Below are 18,621 nucleotides of genomic sequence, written 5' to 3'. Positions count from 1 at the left end.
AGAAACAATTGTTAACCTCCCAACTCAGTTAAAATTGGTTACTCATCTGTCTCCTCAAAAGAGGAGTTCAAGGAAGGCCTAGGGGGCTAAAAAAAAAGAGAGAAATAAAAAGAATATTAGATGGGTGAAGGGAGCAGGGCAATGCTACTCATAATTCCTTGAGCTAGGTGGAATAAACCAGTGGGAAAACCTTGAGTACAGTCTGAGAGGTATGTGACTTGAGGTTGGACTGTGAGTCCTGATGCCCAAGATACGTGACTGCAACATACTCATTTTACTATTAGGAGGAGGAAGAGCTCGGGGGAGAGTTTGGACGTAATTTCTAGACTCACGGCTGGGTGGTGAGACCTTCCTGAAAAGGAAAAAGAACTACATAACTACGAGGCAGTGAACAAATAAGTAATCAAACTCTTGACTTAGTAATCATTAAAGAAAATGATTCCATAGTGATTGATGGATAAAAACTAGGATTGTGCTCTGCTAGTTAAGTCAAAAACTATCTGTTTTATATTTTAAGCTAGTAAGAAGTAGCCTACATATCTAACCAGATATTTATTATTGGTCCGAATGTAGAATAATTTATGTATTTAAATAGAGAATTAAGATATATTTAAATTAGGAAGTTGTCCCTACTACCCAAAGAAATAGAAAGTAGTTATCTATAAATATTTAGACAAAGAACTGTTAACAATATGTTCAACATGTTCAGTATGTTCAATTGAGAATAGCTTAAATGCTCAGACAGAGCAATGCTAATATTATACTCATACATGAGCCTACTATATGCAGTACACATTATAAAACATGTGACAATATTATGTAACAAACTGACATAATTCTTTCCTGATAGTCACAAAATGGAGAAACAAAACCACATATATGGAAACTGTCAAATGTTTAAGTTATTAACTACAGAAAGAAATCTCATTATCAAATGCAAGGGCTCGAAGTAATACTTGGTCGATTCCAGAAAGAAACATGAGTTCACACAGTCCATAAATATATTCATAACTTAATCAAACGGAAACAGTAAATCCATATTCAGGCTCTGTAGATTCCATTGAAAACAAAATGACAAGCTTCAATATCGGAAGCCAAACAAAAACTAAAAGAGCTCTAAACCATGGGAATTTAAGTATATATAAATCAAAATTACAGACTTTTTTAAAACTAATTAAAATCAAACCCTTGGCGAGGCCAGAACTACATGTGTTTATGCCATGGAGAATTTGGAACAACCCAGTTTTTCGAGTAACCAAAACCCCTTTTAAGCAAAGTAACAAATACAAACTATGGTCGACTTGTAGCCTAAGCTTCCACCCAAAAAGGCCAGGATATCATTCAGTAGAGAGATTACAAGCATAGCCACCATATTCACGAAAACATTCGAGAAAGACAGACTACCGTAGGGTTTGGTAATGAGACCAACCTGGAAACAAGAAGGTGGCAACCATGAGTAAGGAGGAAGCATCCGAACCCAGTACAACCACAAGTGAAAGACTTCGGAAAAGTTTGATACCTGTAGATGCAGAAAGAGTGATTTTAAAGTAAAAACCCTTAAAGTTGAACTAAATTAGTACTTAGAGGATATGTGAGATTACCTGAGACAAAGCAATACTGGAATGTCGAAGGCTATCTGCGCTAGAAACACATGTATCAAGTTAATAGCTGCTCAAATCGGGTGAGACGGAATAACCCAAAAGCAGACCTTGTCATAACTATTATTACCTCCTCAAGCCCGATAACATCCAATTTCATCCTCATCTAGATGGGTAAGCTAGGGGAAACACACATTCCCTGCATAGTGGACCGAATGAGTAGAGAAGTATTTTTGGACACTTTTGAAATGCAATCAAAAACTGGAAGCATGCATCCAAATCAAGGAAGAAAGGAAAAGTTGCAGGGTGCCTGCAGGATAAGGTTTGGCACTGCTCTCCATCGAAACAAGTATGGCCAAACTGAAACCCTCTCCGTTGGAGTAAAGTCTTAGTCCGGTTGTAAATTAGAGAATCAGAGAAATCACACAACCCAAATGAAACCACTTGTGGCAGGACACCGAGGGAGCAATTACGACGTTAAACCCTCGGTGCCGAGGATCGTCAGATTGCTGAACCCAAATCACAGGGAGCTAGCTAAGCCAGGGGTCCCGAGCTACCAGATCCTTTTGGTGTCGGACACTGTAACATTAAACTTATGAGAAACATGTGTCATGTGTGGTACTGTTGACTTTACTCCCCTTAAAATGACACTAACGCTAAGGTAGAGAAGCATGTTAGGTTTTGTTATAACTTCGATGCATATACAACATATATTTAAAAGTTGATGCATGTCATTGCATGGTAAGTTGATATATGTTATCTTGGCAAAGATTTAGTATTGGTAAGGTTTTTATTTTTAGGTTAATATTCGCTGTTGTAATATGTGTTATAGAAAATATAAAACTTTGGTTAAAATTTTCTTGAAAGGAAAATGGAAACTTAACCTTTGGTTAAAGAGCGAGAATTTGTAATCAAAAGATAAATTAATTGTTGTTCAAAGCTCCTATAATCCCTGCGCTGCCGTAATAAAGGAGGTCTACTAGTATTCCATTGCAAATGTACACCAATTAGAGATCGTTCTTTCCATGAAAACGCCAGTTTGATGTGATGATTATCTTTTTAGTAATGAATTGTTGGGAAACTCCAATGCCCTGTATTCATTAGCAACGGCTACTCGACTATTAATAATTTATCCAAAACCATGAAGACAACCACTTTATTTATTCACACTTATTAGTTCTTTTCGTAGATATTGTGAGAAAATTTTTATACTCTCTCCATCATAGCTACCTTCAATGCAAATCCCTTCTTTCTGCATGTCAAATTCCTTTAAAGGACAATCGTTAAAATATCTTAATTAGACAACATATAATAGCAACATCATAAACAGGTTATAAATAAACATTCGATTGAATATATTTAAAATTAATCACATCTCTATATTTAATATTGAAAACAAAATATAGTTTTTCTATTCCTTTCATTTTGTTGTTGGCATTATGGAAATGTTTTTAAAAATACTAAAAATGTAATCAGATCTTGATATGGTTATAGCAAACATTAAGTGTTATAACCAATGTTATATGGTTATAGCAAACATTAAGTGTTCATGTTTTTTAAGGTGTAAAATTTTTAAAATAAAAAATCTAGAGAAAAATTTACATTTAGATAAATTTACTACTTCATAAATCTATGGTTAAAATGGATATATATATATATATATATATATATATATATATATATATATATAATTTTTGAATATATAAATAGATTTGAAGATTTCATGAAATACTTAAATTTTCAATTTCAACTAATTTTAATAGATTTTATACAAAATTGAAAATATATGTGAAAACTGGCCAAAATATATAATAATAAAGCTACTTAAAATGTTTTAACCATATTTTTTTTTTTTTTTTTTCAATTTCTTTATATAATATATACATAGGTTTTTTTTTATATAGTTGAAATATTTTATTTATGATCTATATTGAATTCTTTTATTATTAATAATATTTTTTAAATATTACAAATTAATTTTAAGAATTCAATAAATTACATAACTCCCTCTTATTATATTTATTAGGAAATAATTGATTTTTTTTATTTATTTTCAATTACTATATTTCTTTAGACATTAAAATATTTTCTTATGACTAATATATATATATATATATATATATATATATGAAATTGATCTTAAAATAAATTAGTCAAGATAGATATCACGAGTTAATTGGGATTATCACAAGTGGTTGGGAGGAAGGAATAAAATCCTGCCCATCTAGCTTCCCACAAGTGACATGATGGATGTTAACAATATTGAGACATTCTATAGTGGTATAGATGACAATCCATGGTATGGTTTTTTGAGGATGTGGTATTGATAATTCATAGTATTCTCCCTTGGAGGGATCTCTCTCTCTCCCTCTATATATATATATATATATATATATATATATATACCAATTAAAAAAAACTTATGGTTAAAGCATTTCAAGTTTCTACATATATATTTTTTGGTCAATTGCATTAAATATTTGTTGAAATTGAAAGTTTAAGCTCTATATTCATATAAATAACAATCCATGGTATGGTTTTTTAAGGATGTGGTGTTGATGAGTCATGGTATTGGCCCATGGAGGGAGATGTGTAATTCATTCCCCGCTCAACCTAGAGATAACATGTGTTAGATTATAATACGATAGAAAAATAAAAATAAAAGTAAAAAATTAATTAGTTTTGTGCTCAATGTGTAACTTTTAAAATAAAAATAAAATACTCTAAAAAACAATTTCAATTATATAAAATAAAAATAAAATACTCTTTAAAAAAACAATGTTAATTATAAAACCAATATACATGTATGAGGGAGATGTGGTAAAAATATTTTTCTCTCACTCTCAACTATAAATAAACTATTTTGACATGTGAAGTAACATAATTAAAAAACATTACTAATGCTAAAAAAAAAAAATCAATATAGATTACAAACAAAATATTTCAATGTTACTTATCTATATATATACAATGGCGATCAAAGAGACCAAATTTATTGAGATGTAAATATTTATTGGAGTTTTGCACTTTCAAAAATTTTACACCTCAAAAAATCTGATTGCTTTGGAAGATTACAAATCATGTGAAAATGATTCTATACTGAAATTGTAACAAAGCCTATTTATAAGTTATGACTCTCCATAGTAGAGTAAGATGAGTCTAGATAGTTATATATATATATATATATATATATGGTTTTTGTTTCGGAAGATTACACGATCATGTTAAAATGAATTTATAATAGTAGTTTACTTCGTTTTCATAGACTTTGCTCATTATAGGTTTCTGAGTTTTACTACATGGTTTTAATCTCTTGGTACGAATTTCTCAGAAAGATTGACATGGAGGACAACTGTTCACAAGTCTCCCACCAGGTAATACCAGCTTGGCTTTAGCCGATTCTTTAATTTTTGATCGAAAAGGACGGGTACAACATTAATGTTTCTGTTATCATCCATGTGGGCAGCGTTCTGGATCAACAGCTGCAGAGGAAACAATGGACAATAATAAGAGAGACTAACGGTACGGTAGCGAGCTCTCGATCTGTCTCATTCGAAGGTGCCTAGAGACAGAGCATGTCAGGTGAATTATTTCCAGCATCCTGCTGACCTGCAAGTTATGAAGCATCCAAATACCCCAGGTAAGAGAAAGCCATTCGCCAGCAGTGATCAAATTTGAAGGGCTAGTGTTAATTTAATTTAGAAAGATATATATTTATCTAATTTTTGGAAGTTGAAAAGTTATAAAAAATCTGCACTAAAAGTGACAAGTGTATATTAAATAAAATTTTCATAAAAAAATCTCCAAATAAAAAAAAGTGTTTTTCAAAGTCCTTGAAATTTTAAATTAAGACTAGCCCTATTCACATATTTTTTGTTTTTTGTTTTTTTATAACTTGCATTGAATAAATTTAATTCCTTTTTGTGTTTCAACTGCAAAGCTCTCTTGCAAAATTGTTGTAAATTCTGGTATTTGAAAAATAAATACAAAAACATCCATTTCTATAAATTAGAAAAATAAAAATACAAAAAAGTCAGTTTCCATAAATTTTATCACTATACACGTCCCTTTCCCTTTTATTTTTAAAAGATTCCAATAAAAACTTTTACCATTAAAATATATTATTAAGTAATTTTTTTTTTTTTTCCAACCATTTCATGGGACCTGATGTAGTCAGTTAAGTGGATAAAACACAAAATATCTTTATGATAATACAAGTCTAATAGGAGAATCATTTTCTTCATTTTTCCCGTTTTAGTCAACTTTTCACTGTCATATTTCTTCTATATTCAAAAAAATTGTGCGGTACATAGAAAGAAACAAATTAATTATTGAAAGAAAAGAAAAACAATAGGTAAACAATGAACCAAATTTTCAACATTTAAATAGGGGTAATTTTATTCCAGAGTTTATATGATTTCTTTACCCTTCGTAGTAGTTTACTTGGAAATGAAACAACCTCTTATTACATTTTATTTATTGTTTCAACCTCCCTAGTCAAGCTCCTATTTTGACTGAATTGTTTGGTAATTTAAGAAGATATACTTATGATAATAATGAATACCATTTTTTTCTGTTGGTTAGATCCATGAGCATTTGAAATTTGAATCTTATTCTTTACTTGATAACATGGTGAAATATCATGCTTTACTTGATAACATGACCATCCAATTGAGTTGTTGTAAAATCTCTATAAACGACATATATGTTGACATTTACAATTTATTTGAAATATTATTATTTAATTACCATGTTTAACATTTCATGAAACGACTGGCCATTAAAAACCATTGTGAATTGGTTTGTAACCAATGAGAAGCAAACCGATAAAATGTTTCACATGTGGTGCATGCATGATATGTATGGGTAAGAGTTTCATTTGAAGTGGCTCGTTTGGAGTGTGCCTAACCTATATATTAACTCTCCCTTCGTATTAGGATTGTGTTGCCTGAACCATAGCAAAAAGAGGACTAACATGTTACAGTTCCTAGTAACTACCTTTTCATTTAGTGTTCACCTTCTATATATATATATATCAACGATTGTCTCCAGTATCAGGGACATCCTGTATCGGTCCATATCGCCTTGGCTTATGTTTGGCTTCTTATGGCCTACTCCACCTACGTATTCCTCACCATGTTGTACATAAGAAAAAGGTCTACAAGATTATACAGTGGGTAGTCCACATGGCAGTATGTCCCATAAAGCATTTCGATGCCATTTCTGGCTCTCGCCACCATTATATCATAATGGAATTCATGGAGCTCATCGACCTCTGCCTTAAACTCATGGTGTTTGTGGCAGTCACTACGGCATACCACAATTTCCAAGCCAAGACCCACATTCATAGGGAATTGAGTAAGGGGGAGATGAGGAATGGTGAATGCGCTATTTGCCTTGAATGTTTCAGAAACAAGGACCTTGTTAGGGTTGCATGTGTGTGCAAGCATTGCTACTGTAATTTCCAATATCCTGTTAGCCTGGACGTTACTGAAGCATCTAAATACCCCTGGATGAGAGAAAGTCATTCGCCAGTATGGAAGTTTATGCCATAGGGAAGGTGGTGTATGTCGGAGTGCAGATAGAGATGTCCAAAAGGTTAGTCGAGCCTGTTTTGTTGAGGTGTGTGTTACCTATATTAAAATATGGAAAATGAAAAACTTTTCATGAATTATTATGCAAAGAAGTTAAGTAATGTTCTAGCGATTATGATAATGTTTTTGAAAAAGAATGCACTCATATACACAATTGTTACTTTTCTAATTTTCTGGAAAAAGGAATATGCATTTATTATGTTAAAATTTCTGGAAAAAGAGTATGTTCTTGTGTGCACAAATAATAGCGCACACAAATAATAGTTGGTTTGCTAAATTCCTTGAAGAGGAATATGTGTTTACTTTTAATAGATTTTTTGAGGAAGAAATAGGCATTGTATGAATAAAAGTAATAGCTATAGTGTTAGAAAAATATGTATTTGTATGCATAAAAGAATAGTTAATTGTGATTGAATTTTTTGAAAAAAAAAAAATAATTTGCATGTACAAAAGGAAATAGCTATGGTGTTTAGATTTTTTGAGAAATTAACTATGAATTCTTGTACATGAAATGATGAGAGTCAAATTTATTTCTTGAATATTTGCATATGAATTTTGTGCATAAAGTGATAGGAATAATGGTTGTATTTTAAAAAGTTTCATATGAATCTTGTGCATAGAAGAATAAGAATTCATGCTATCTTTTTTGAAAATTTTATGTGTTGGTATCAAAAAAGTAATGGATATTGAGGTAGATTTTTTGAGAAAGAATATGTGTTTACATGCATCAAGATATTAGTGGTTTTATTTTCAAAAAAGAATATGAATTTATATGTACAAAAATTATTACTAATGTGCAAGCTTCCTTTAAAATACAGGTAGTTGCGATGGTTGTTATTTTGGAACAAAATGTGCCTTGTCCAAAGAAAAAAATAGTTAGTGTGGTGTTAATCTTGGGAAATATTTCGCTCTTCTTGTACGGAGGGATGGTGATAACCATGCAATTTCTATTTATTACCGTGTTCTTGTAGGTACAAATAGAATGTAACTATTTCCCTTTCTCATGATACATGTGAAGTAGGGATAAACGAGCATGCCTTGGAAATATTTATCTATTTTACTTTATGTATGTGAGATTTCGTGGACATATATGTGTCATAACCATACACATGTAAGGATAAATAATTGTGTTTTAGTAGTTATGTGTTTTTAAGTAGTGCATATGCAGTGTCAATAAAAGATACATGTATCGATACTTTGTATACATTTTAGTTATGCACATGAAAATATGTTTGAAGGATCACTGCTAAAGATTTTTTATTTGGGGTTTGATAAATATTTTATAATCATGATGTCAAAGTTTGTTGATTGTAGTAATTACAAGAAATGATTGTGTCTTATGTGAAGGATGGATTATATTTAATGTTATGGTAGACAATGAACTAATGGTCCATGCAGATTGAGGGATTGTAAAACGTATGATAATCTACTATAGGGAACAACTAGGCCACAAAGAGACAATGCTTGATGAATTGTAGGGTAAATGATATCATGATTAATATAATTGCTTCTAACTAGTTATGCTGAATTTAAGATGATATTTCTTTGTAATATTTTTAACAATGGTCAAGGGATGGACTCCCTTACAACCATTGAATTAGGGGTGAACACCGCCACAAACGTTTAATTAAATAAATGCTTGCTTGTTTTTCACTTTGGGGTTTCCAAGGTATATCAGTGTCCATTGACGTGTTTGCTTATTGTGTCACTATGATGATATTGCTTCCTTGCATGACATTGACAATTACATCATCAAATATATGCTTAACTATCATAATTAAATGAACTATGATAATGATGTAAGGTTGCAACAAGGAGCATTCTATTAATATGTTTCAACAATGGTTATTATGTTATGTGACTTGATATTCCATTTCTAAAATTACTCTATGTAATGGTGATGATTTTATCTAATGGTTAGTTAAGAAATATGGTAGAAGTGATTCAGAATTTTACATGCTAGTATATTCTGTAAAAAAAATTCTAATCCTATGTATATTTACACAACGTTTATTGGGGGATGTTACAAGTGGTATCAAAGTAAAAGGTTGCAACACTAGCGCCTTTTGGGAATTCGTAAACAAAAAGAGGTAAAGGTATGATGCTAATGGATATCAATTGAGGTGTGACACTAATGAAAAATTTCATGGAAATGTATGCAGTAGATTGCATTTGATATGAGATGCATGATGATGTTAATAACCTCATCAAAGAATGATAAGTGTTTATATTTTCTTTAAAGAATAACCGTGCTCATGAAATTTGAGACTTTATGCAGATAAAAGATAATAAGAAATTATGTTGCATTGTTGTAGCTAAATCATGAACAATTTTAAATACTCACACTGTGATTAGTGATAGTGTGAATTAACTACCAACCTTTGCATGCATACTCTTATAATAATGCTTAATGGTGCATTTAAAGAAAAATGATTAGAGTTATAATGCATTGATTATAAGAAAAAAATAAATGCATGTATTGTTTTTTGTGAGAGAGAAGGAATGTAGAAATGTGGGGGTTGTCCTTGAAGAGGAAAATAGAATTTTTTTAATGATACTGAAAGAACCTGATTTGAATGTTGAAGATAAACAATGAGTCAAGTAATAGATCTTGAATATAATGGCTAATTGTCGATTGTGCCTTATTTTAAATCTTAATTGAGTTTAAGATGGTTGGTAGCATTGATTATTTAGTATATTGCACTACCTTTCATGAGCTAGTATTGTATGACTAACTAGTAAAATTATTCTCAAAGGTATATTGCAATATGCATAAATCGGATTCGACCGAAGACTATTTAAAGTTGTAAAAGAATGTGATAGTGGTAGTTTATTTCCATGTTATTGGTCTAATGGTGCCAATGCACTGTTGAATTTGGGGTTGATTGTATTGTTACCATAATTGTTATTTACACTCAAGTACTAATGGTGAATTAACATTCCTATATGAGTAAATCTTTCTATAAGATTTGATTCATATGCAAGAAAACTATGATGATTACAAAAGTGGATATTTGTTTAAAAATGCACATATATGGCTAATTAGTTCATTCCATTATGTTATGAAAATATGGTGTTATTCTCATCACTAAACAAAAATCTAGATAACATTTTGAATTTATTGACATTACTAATTTGTTTAACCAAGAAAAGTCTATGTGATTCACTTCAATTTAGTAATGTTGCATAATGATTTTTGATTAGATACATACGCGTAAATGAAATGTCATTTTTCATGAATTAGAACTATGGTGAATGCCAATGATTGGATTAGAATGACTATATCTTTTAAAGAACTCCTATTACCTTAACTGTTGTTGGAAAAACAACTTCTAGGAAACTTGGTTTTAAAGTTCCTTGGATGAAGCCTTATTTTTTATGATTAATATTAATGCATGGAAATGGTTTAACATCTCTATACTTTGTTGAAATATTGAGAACATAGATGCATGTGAAAGTGAAATGCATCTTAAATGTATTGACCAATATTTTGTAGAAGGTATGATTTTATCAAAAGTAGTTGTGACTAATGTTGGTAGTGTGATTAAGCAGGGTATATTAATGACAACACAATAATGTCAGTAAGATTCTAGTGACATGGAATATAAAAACTAGTGAAAGGTAAATGTTGCAATGTGATTTGCAACTGCAATGTCAAGGTATAATGTTTACCATTATGACATGCAAGATTTGTGCACAGAGGATATTATTATAGACATATTTGGGCACACCAACCCCAAACTTATATGTCGATGTATTAGGGCTCATCAACCCCTAAAAGAGGTTATTCATACCCTGAAGGAACATAGTCATCTGAATACATCATTCCCCAAAAGTTCCATCTGAGAAACCATCCAGAAATTGCCTAAATTGAACCATACTGACTGCTCCACTAGAAAAGTGCGATGCATACTATTTAGGCCGTTTATAGGGTGCGATGGGCGAGGATGGACAAATTTCCAGGACAATTTGCTAATTTGATTCCCATGGAATCTTCTAGAAACTTCTCCTATGCCACTCACCTCTCTGAATTCGCCCAAGGATGAATAAGGGATCTAAAACCATCTATTATCCCTTCTCTTGTGGAACCAATTTTAACAAGTGGAATGACATTAATCAAACCCCATAGATGGCTCACACCCTTGCACACATCTACAAATGGATCCCTCATCCAAGAGATCTAGAGGTTGAAAGATTGTGAATTGCAAGTAAGTGTTGATAGTTTGTAATTAAGGAGAGAGGATTATATTCTTGCTGGAGTGATCTTGCTATTTCATGAGGTGAAGAAGGATTGAAGCTGGGAGGATGATGCTGGATCAGATAACTGGGTTGTAATTCTCCCTTCTATCACTAAATCTCTTCAAGTTTTCTTCCATATGATTGTGCAATTGTGAATGTTAACGTTTGTGAATGCCATCACTTGTTCATTATATATCTGATTCTGTAATGTTTATGTTGTAATAGATCGTGATGCTTTGACGGTTCTTTGTTGCTGTACTTGTGGAGGAACTCTCCAAGTGTGTTAAGTACAGGGAGAAGTTGTGGGTTCTGTCAAAGGAAAGAGAGTTCAAGTAAGGGATCAAACGGAAGTTCCAGGTTGGTTCCATTATCTTTCTATTATCTGTTACACATAGAAGAAGCCATTGAATTGCTTTAAACTATTGTTTCTAGGGTAGCTGCCAAACCTAGAGGGCTAGCATTCTTTAGGAATACTAGTTTTCCCAGAAACAAATTGGCGACTCCACTGGGGAACAAATAGATGTTTGTTTGTTGTTATTGTTTGTTTATGTTAAATTTGATAAACTATAGATAGAGCCTGAAGTTAGCCAGGTAGCTTTCGAACTTCTCTTGCTTTGCAATTGCATAGTAGATGAATGCTGCTTCAGTCAATCTCTGGTTTAGTTTATGAATTAAACCTTTGACTTGCAAGCACATCCAGATGCCCTTTTGGTAGCTCAATAACCTCTCAAGACATTCCATCATACTTTTCTCATCATTGTTCATAAAAACCTAGCTTAATTCATTAAAAACAGCTCCACATTTGAGCCAAAACCCATTTCAGTTACACTCCCTGGACCATCACACTATCTTCCATTGTGACTCAGTATGCATAGCACCTCCCGAGTGCAGTAAGTGCAATGCTTCTCATATTCTATGAAGCATAGGTGTGATGATTGACTGAACTCTTTTTCCATCTAGAAATTGAGGGTTTTTGACCTTGTTTTCAGTTTTGTTTGGTTGTTTTGCTGCATATGAACAGTGCCTCTTTACTGAAGCTTACTTGCATCACTTAGGTCAGCCTCAATTACGTTAGGATTATTGAATGTTTTTGTGCATTTTTTCCTCATTTACAATCCTTTTTCGAAAAGTTGTTTAAATCGATTTGTCTCTTTGGTACAAAAAGTGTTGTAATTGTCGTTTTTGTAAAAAAGAGAAGTGTCGCGAATTATTCCTTCCCTTGATAATCGATTGAACTTTTCTTGATGCATTTGATTTGATTTGATTATATTCGAAGTTTTGAAAGCATTTTTATTCAAAATTGATAGTGTCGTTTAGAGTCTTCCTTTCTCTTTTGAAGAAGAAATTATCAAAAATGTCATTTTGAGTGAAATATTTCAGATCTTTGCTACATTTAGTTTTCTTTTGGCATTTTCACATTAAGAAGAATGAAAACAAATACATGCATTTGCATTAAGAATTTTTTATTTGTGTGCGAAAAGAGGATTTAGGGAAATGCACTAGTGTGTGCTCTTTGCTCTTTGCTTAAAAGCACCGTTATCTTCTTTCCCTAGTAGCTAGGATTTTCATTGCTCAAATAAACAAATATTGTTTATCATTGTAGATTGCATCTTAGGAATTTCAGATCATCATCACGTGGTGAACCATTGAAAGGAAAAATATAAACAAGATCAACTTTAAAATGAATTTCAATGAACCTAACAACGCTTTGGAACTTAACGCAACATATTTAGAGGTCTAGGCTAGTGACGTGTTCCGACGTCATTAAAACTAGTGGCTATCGTTTTCATTGAAGGTTGGGTGATTCCTCCTCCTTGATATGACAAGTGCTAGCATGGACTTGTGCTTCCCATATCGTCGCGTATATATTGGGAGACCACAATAGGCTTAAATCCTTTATCCATAGGAAATTGAGTCTACCGCCTTATTGATCGCAATGCACTGAACAAAACATTGGGATGATTGACTGCCATACATAAGTCCTTGGTAATTTCTTTCTAATTTATCACCAAGGTGTATATTGCAATTTTGCGATTGGTTTGGTAATCCCTCTGTCTAGATATTCCATAGTAGTCACTTTCATTCCTTTTCAACTCTTTAAAAGAAAAGGTCCATCTGAGCACTTGTCCTTTCAGGCTCATTAAAAATCGAAGGAGACTAGAGTCATCTTTAGCTTTTTTTCGACTCTTAAAAACTGAAAAGGCAAAGTTGTGTCCAAGCATCATTAAAATTAATTGAATTTGGAATAACATCCCTATTTCTTAGTTGATCTTAATTTGAGATATATGGAGACAAATCTGGAGTCCACTGATCAAGGAATCCCTTTTGATGGGAATCCTAGTCCTTTTCCTCCTTTTGGAAATATTGGTGCTCCTTATATGGCTACATTGTCCCTTCTGGGAATTACCATTGGCCTGCCAGTATGGCTGTTTTCGAACTTTTTGGTTCAAAATGTCGTGATTTCTCCAAAATCGAGTACACTTCCAGTTGATCCTGAAGTTAACCCTTTTCCTTCTTCCTCGTTTGTTTCTTCCTCCCCTTCTTCCTCTTCACTTGGTGAAAGTATTGATACTAGTAACAAGGTGGCTAAGACGAAGAAGAAAGGGAAAGAGAAGAAGAAGAAGCCAATTCAGCAAGGGGGCAACAAAGCAATCATTGCTCTGGATACAACATCTGATGAAAATTCGTCCATTAAGCTTCCCAAACCGAAATATCCATGCATAATTTGTGCGGGAGACCATTTTCATTGAATTTGTCCTCACTTTCCTTGGATCTTGAAAGAATGGTATTCCCATTCACACCATCCCGTGTCATCAACCTCTGGGGATCATGCTGGTAACACACCATCAACTAGTGATAGTAAAGTTCATGGATAGAAGGGAAGGGTTAGGATTCCATGTAGGTTATGTGGAGGTAATCATTCCCTTCACCTTTGTCCCTTTTTGGATGAAGCCAAAAGAGTGTTGGATAACCGTCCTGCTTCACCGTAGCGACCTCCATCTGGTTACAGGAAACCCTCCCTGAATCCTTCACTAGTTGATGAAATGACAGACTTAAATCAACCGTCAGTCGAAACTACTCTCTCTGAAAGTGAATCCTATGAGTCTATACCCAACCAAAATCAATAGGTCGAGGTAGCAGTTGATCCGATTTCACCTTCAGCTAATCGTACCTGTCCCGAAGAGAGTGAAAATGATACCGTTCAAGTTCTTTTTGTTACTTCAGATTCTAACGACCTTGGAGGCAATCTACCTATTTCGTCAAGACAGGAGGAAAACCCTCTAGTTCTCGTAACTCAAGAGGTTAATTCTCACATTTCTTCGGAACCCCCTCCAAGTAGTCTAGTCACTTCCTTTGATTGGAGTTGACTGGCAGGGATCCCGCCTACCTTCTTATGTACCTTTCCAGATCATAGTACAAGTTTGTAAAATGATTATGTTTGGCACTATTATAGATGAAGGTGCATCAATGAGTACCCTTTCCTCAACTGTTTGTTCCTGTTACACAGAATCGGTTAGGCTTTAAAAAAGGAACCAGTCGACTGTTAGGGATCCTTCCTAAGTTACTTATTACTTTGGGAGGAAAGACTGTTTATCTGAACGTGATGGTAGTCCCAGGACCTTTAGATTACAATTTACTTATTGGGTGTGACTATGTTTATAACATGGAAGCTATTGTTTCAACACTCTTCCGAGTGATGTGTTTCCCGCATGAAGGCAAAATTGTCACCATTGACCAGCTTTCATTTCTCGGTCCAAATATAGCTCCAAGTCAAGCATCATCCCTAAATGGTCCACTTATGCCAATAGTATCATCCCCACCACGACTTAATTATGTGGTAACCTGTTCCATACCTACATCGACTGACGATCAATTCAGTGATGTTGTACATTATGTACTGGGGGCATTGGAACCAGATCTTACCTTCACGACCACTTATGAGTTGTGACCGAAGGGTCTCAGAGGATAGTTCATTATCTTGGGTCAACCTCGTTAAAAAATGAAACCAAGGGTCTCCGAGCATAGTTCCTTGTCTTGTGTCAAGCTCTTTTAAAAATGAAACAAGGTCCCAAGTTCAAAGTCAAGTCTTTCACTTGATCTCATAAAAGAACCTTCATTCCACCCACCTGATAGCCATGAGAAGTCTACTTAGGTGAATGTAATGAAGCTTGGGGGGCATGCACCTTGTGGTAAAGATAAGTTTCCCTATAGGTTATGTGATTGGTCTTTCACACCATTCACCTTTGTCTATCTGAATGAAGCCAAAGAGGCGTTGGATAACCGTCCTGCTTCACCGTAGTGATTTCCATCTAGTTACAAGAGACTCTCATTTTCATCATGTTGGGGGCATGTAAACCAATTCAAGCATATTTTTTCCATTTTAAGCTTGTGTAAAAAAGAAACTGAAACCAAGCATAGTTTGTTCGTTTCAATCTTGTGTAAACATGAAACTGAATCCAAGCATAGTTCCCCATGGTTCAAGCTTGTCTAAAAATGAACCCATTTTCAATTTTTAACCCTTGTGATTGCCATTCTGTCAGCCTTTTGAGCCTTGGTTGTTTTCATCTCATCACCACCATCTCTTTGGCCGATCATACGCTTTCGCTTGGTTGTTTTACCCTTTTTGAGGAATAGTTGCAATGAGTGGTCTTATTAGCCTACCTCTTCACATAAATCAACATGTTTTGAGAAGTTACAACATCATCAGAACCAGTTGCTACCCTAGACACCACTCATTCGTCAAAATAGAGTCCTCTTTAAACCCTTTTCAGACTCTTTAAACATGTAAATATCGTCGAGCACTTGTCCTTTCTAGCTCGTTAAAATATTGGAAATGTCATCTCTCCTATATTATTTTTTCCTTTTCTGGACCTGAGGGATTATTTTACTAAAAAGAACTTATGGATTTTTCTTTTCATCCCTTTTAAAACTCTCTAAACATGAAAAGGACTGAGTTATCCTTGTCGTTAAACTCGTTAAAACAATAATGACAAACTTGTCCATCTAGACGAGACCGAGTTTCACTATTGCTAGACTCGTTAAAACATTAAATAGTGACAGGTTTGCCCGAAGGGCGAATTATAGAACAAGCATATGTTATCCTCCTCAAGCTTGACAAAAATAAAGAGGTACTGGTCAGCAATGACTAAGGAAACAAGGGAAAAAACTTGAAGAATTTATGGTAGCAAGTCACTCTTGAACATGACCCTTTCACTTCATCTCCATTATTGAGTTGGGTTCGGTTATTCCGTTCACCAGTCATCATACCATTGCTATTTCGTACCATCCATATTTTGGGGTTAACGCTACCAATTCATCTCAGTGTCGCCGACATGTTCAAGAGGAGTCATTCAGTTGAGAAACCACCATCTAGTTAATGTCTCATACACTACAATACCTTCAATCTTCATTTTTTCATGACCGCCATTCCTGAACCTTGTATCGTCAGCTCATTTTTCACCTCCAGAAATCATTTGCTTCGTTTCATGTCGTAGATGTGGGATACATCAAGGCCCTCATACGATGAGTCGCTTCTTGTCGACATCAGCTCATTATCCGAGAAGTTGACTTAGAAACAACCCTTTCAGTGCTTTGAAGCTTGAATACATCAATGGCAAGTTTCTCACTTTCGGCGACAGGTTGACATCAATGGCCTTCGACTGAAATATTTTGCGTGGTGTTTCGACATCGGATCATATATTCACACCACGTGAATTGTACTGTAGTACCTTGAGGGTCATTATCATTATCGGTGATTCCTCTCCCGTCTGTTAACAACTCACAACATTGGCTGGTAATCAGATGATGTCTTTCCATGTTTTACTCCAGAACATCTATTCACATGGATTGAATTGTACATCGAGTGAAGATTGAACGAGTTTTGAAGACCCCAGATCTAGTTTCATCCAACCGGGATGTGATATATTCAGGGATATAAAAAACATCAAATGTACAAAGGCTCTACGCAGATGGTCATCCAAATCACGGATGATGACTCTATATATGAAGAATCACCAGTATGTATCTGCAGACGACTATCTGATCTGTGTACATGAAATGAAATTTATAAATTTGAGCATGGGAATGCCTCCCTCAGCTAGATCATGAAAAACACATGATGATAATGTATTGTATTGTAACTAATGTAGGTCACCTTCCAGTTTGAAACTTCAGTTCCTCATGATAAAGCATTTCACTCGACATGAATATTTACGACATCATGCTTTAGGGGGCAACTGTTATAGAAATATTTGGGCACATCAACCCCAAACTTATATGTCGATGTATTAGGGCTCATTCAAACCCTAAAATAGTTGTTTCATACCCTAAAGAAACATAGTCATCTAAATACATCATTCCCCAAAAGTTCCATCTGAGAAAGCATCCAGAAATTGCCTAAATTGAACCATACTGACTGATCCACTGGCAAAGTGTGATGCATACTGAGTGGTACACTGCCAGGGTGCGATGCATACTATTTAGGCCTTCTATAGGGTGTGATGGGCGAGGATGGACAAATGTCTAGGACAATTTGCTAAGTGGATGCTCATGGAATCTTCTAGAAACTTCTCCTATGCCACTTGCCTCCCTGAATTCACCCAAGGATGAATAAGGGATCTAAAACCATCTATTATCCCTTCTCTTGTGGAACCAATTGTAACAAGTGGAATGACACTAATCAAACCCCATGGATGACTCACACCCTTGCACACATCTATAAATGGATCCCTCATCCAAGAGATCTAGAGGCTGAAAGGTTGTGAATTGCAAGGAAGTGCTAATAGTGCTTCCACATCCTAAGTGCTAATGCTATCCATCACAAAAAATAAAAATGATCCTTTGGTATCAACAAGGAGTAAAGATTATGGGAATCCATCATCGTCGAACAATGAGGCTACTGATCAACCTAATGCCTTGACAATGACTTGACAGAAGTTGTTCCACCCATTATTCCTGAATTAACCATTAAGCTGCCAAAGGGAGTCGTACATAAATCAACATTTAATCCTCGTGCTCGAGCTGCTCAGAATTATAACATAGTGGAGGATCTAGCTCAATCGCCATCCGCTATGTTGACACTCGAGGTATTGCAAAATTGTCCCTCCCAAAAGCAAGATTTGTTATCAGCAATAGGTGGGATAGATCCAATGGATTCCAATCTTGTGGCCTCTAATCATAAAGGATATACA

General features: G+C 34.2%; 1 long non-coding RNA gene across 1 annotated transcript; it reads right to left on the bottom strand.

Moving 5' to 3' along the window:
- Positions 1 to 1,144: 1,144 nt before the first annotated feature.
- LOC149253513 (uncharacterized) lies at positions 1,145 to 1,638 on the bottom strand. Its single transcript, XR_016266209.1, has 2 exons — positions 1,602 to 1,638; positions 1,145 to 1,429 (listed from the first exon to the last, which is right to left on the bottom strand). It is a non-coding gene; the product is annotated as an uncharacterized LOC149253513 (long non-coding RNA).
- Between the last annotated feature and the right edge of the window lie 16,983 nt (positions 1,639 to 18,621).

Source organism: Pinus tabuliformis, chromosome 7 (assembly GCF_031772625.1).
Source record: "Pinus tabuliformis cultivar Carrire ecotype Pingquan chromosome 7, CPIR1, whole genome shotgun sequence".
Taxonomy (NCBI): Eukaryota; Viridiplantae; Streptophyta; class Pinopsida; order Pinales; family Pinaceae; genus Pinus; species Pinus tabuliformis.
This window is presented reverse-complemented; position numbering and strand designations above follow the sequence as displayed.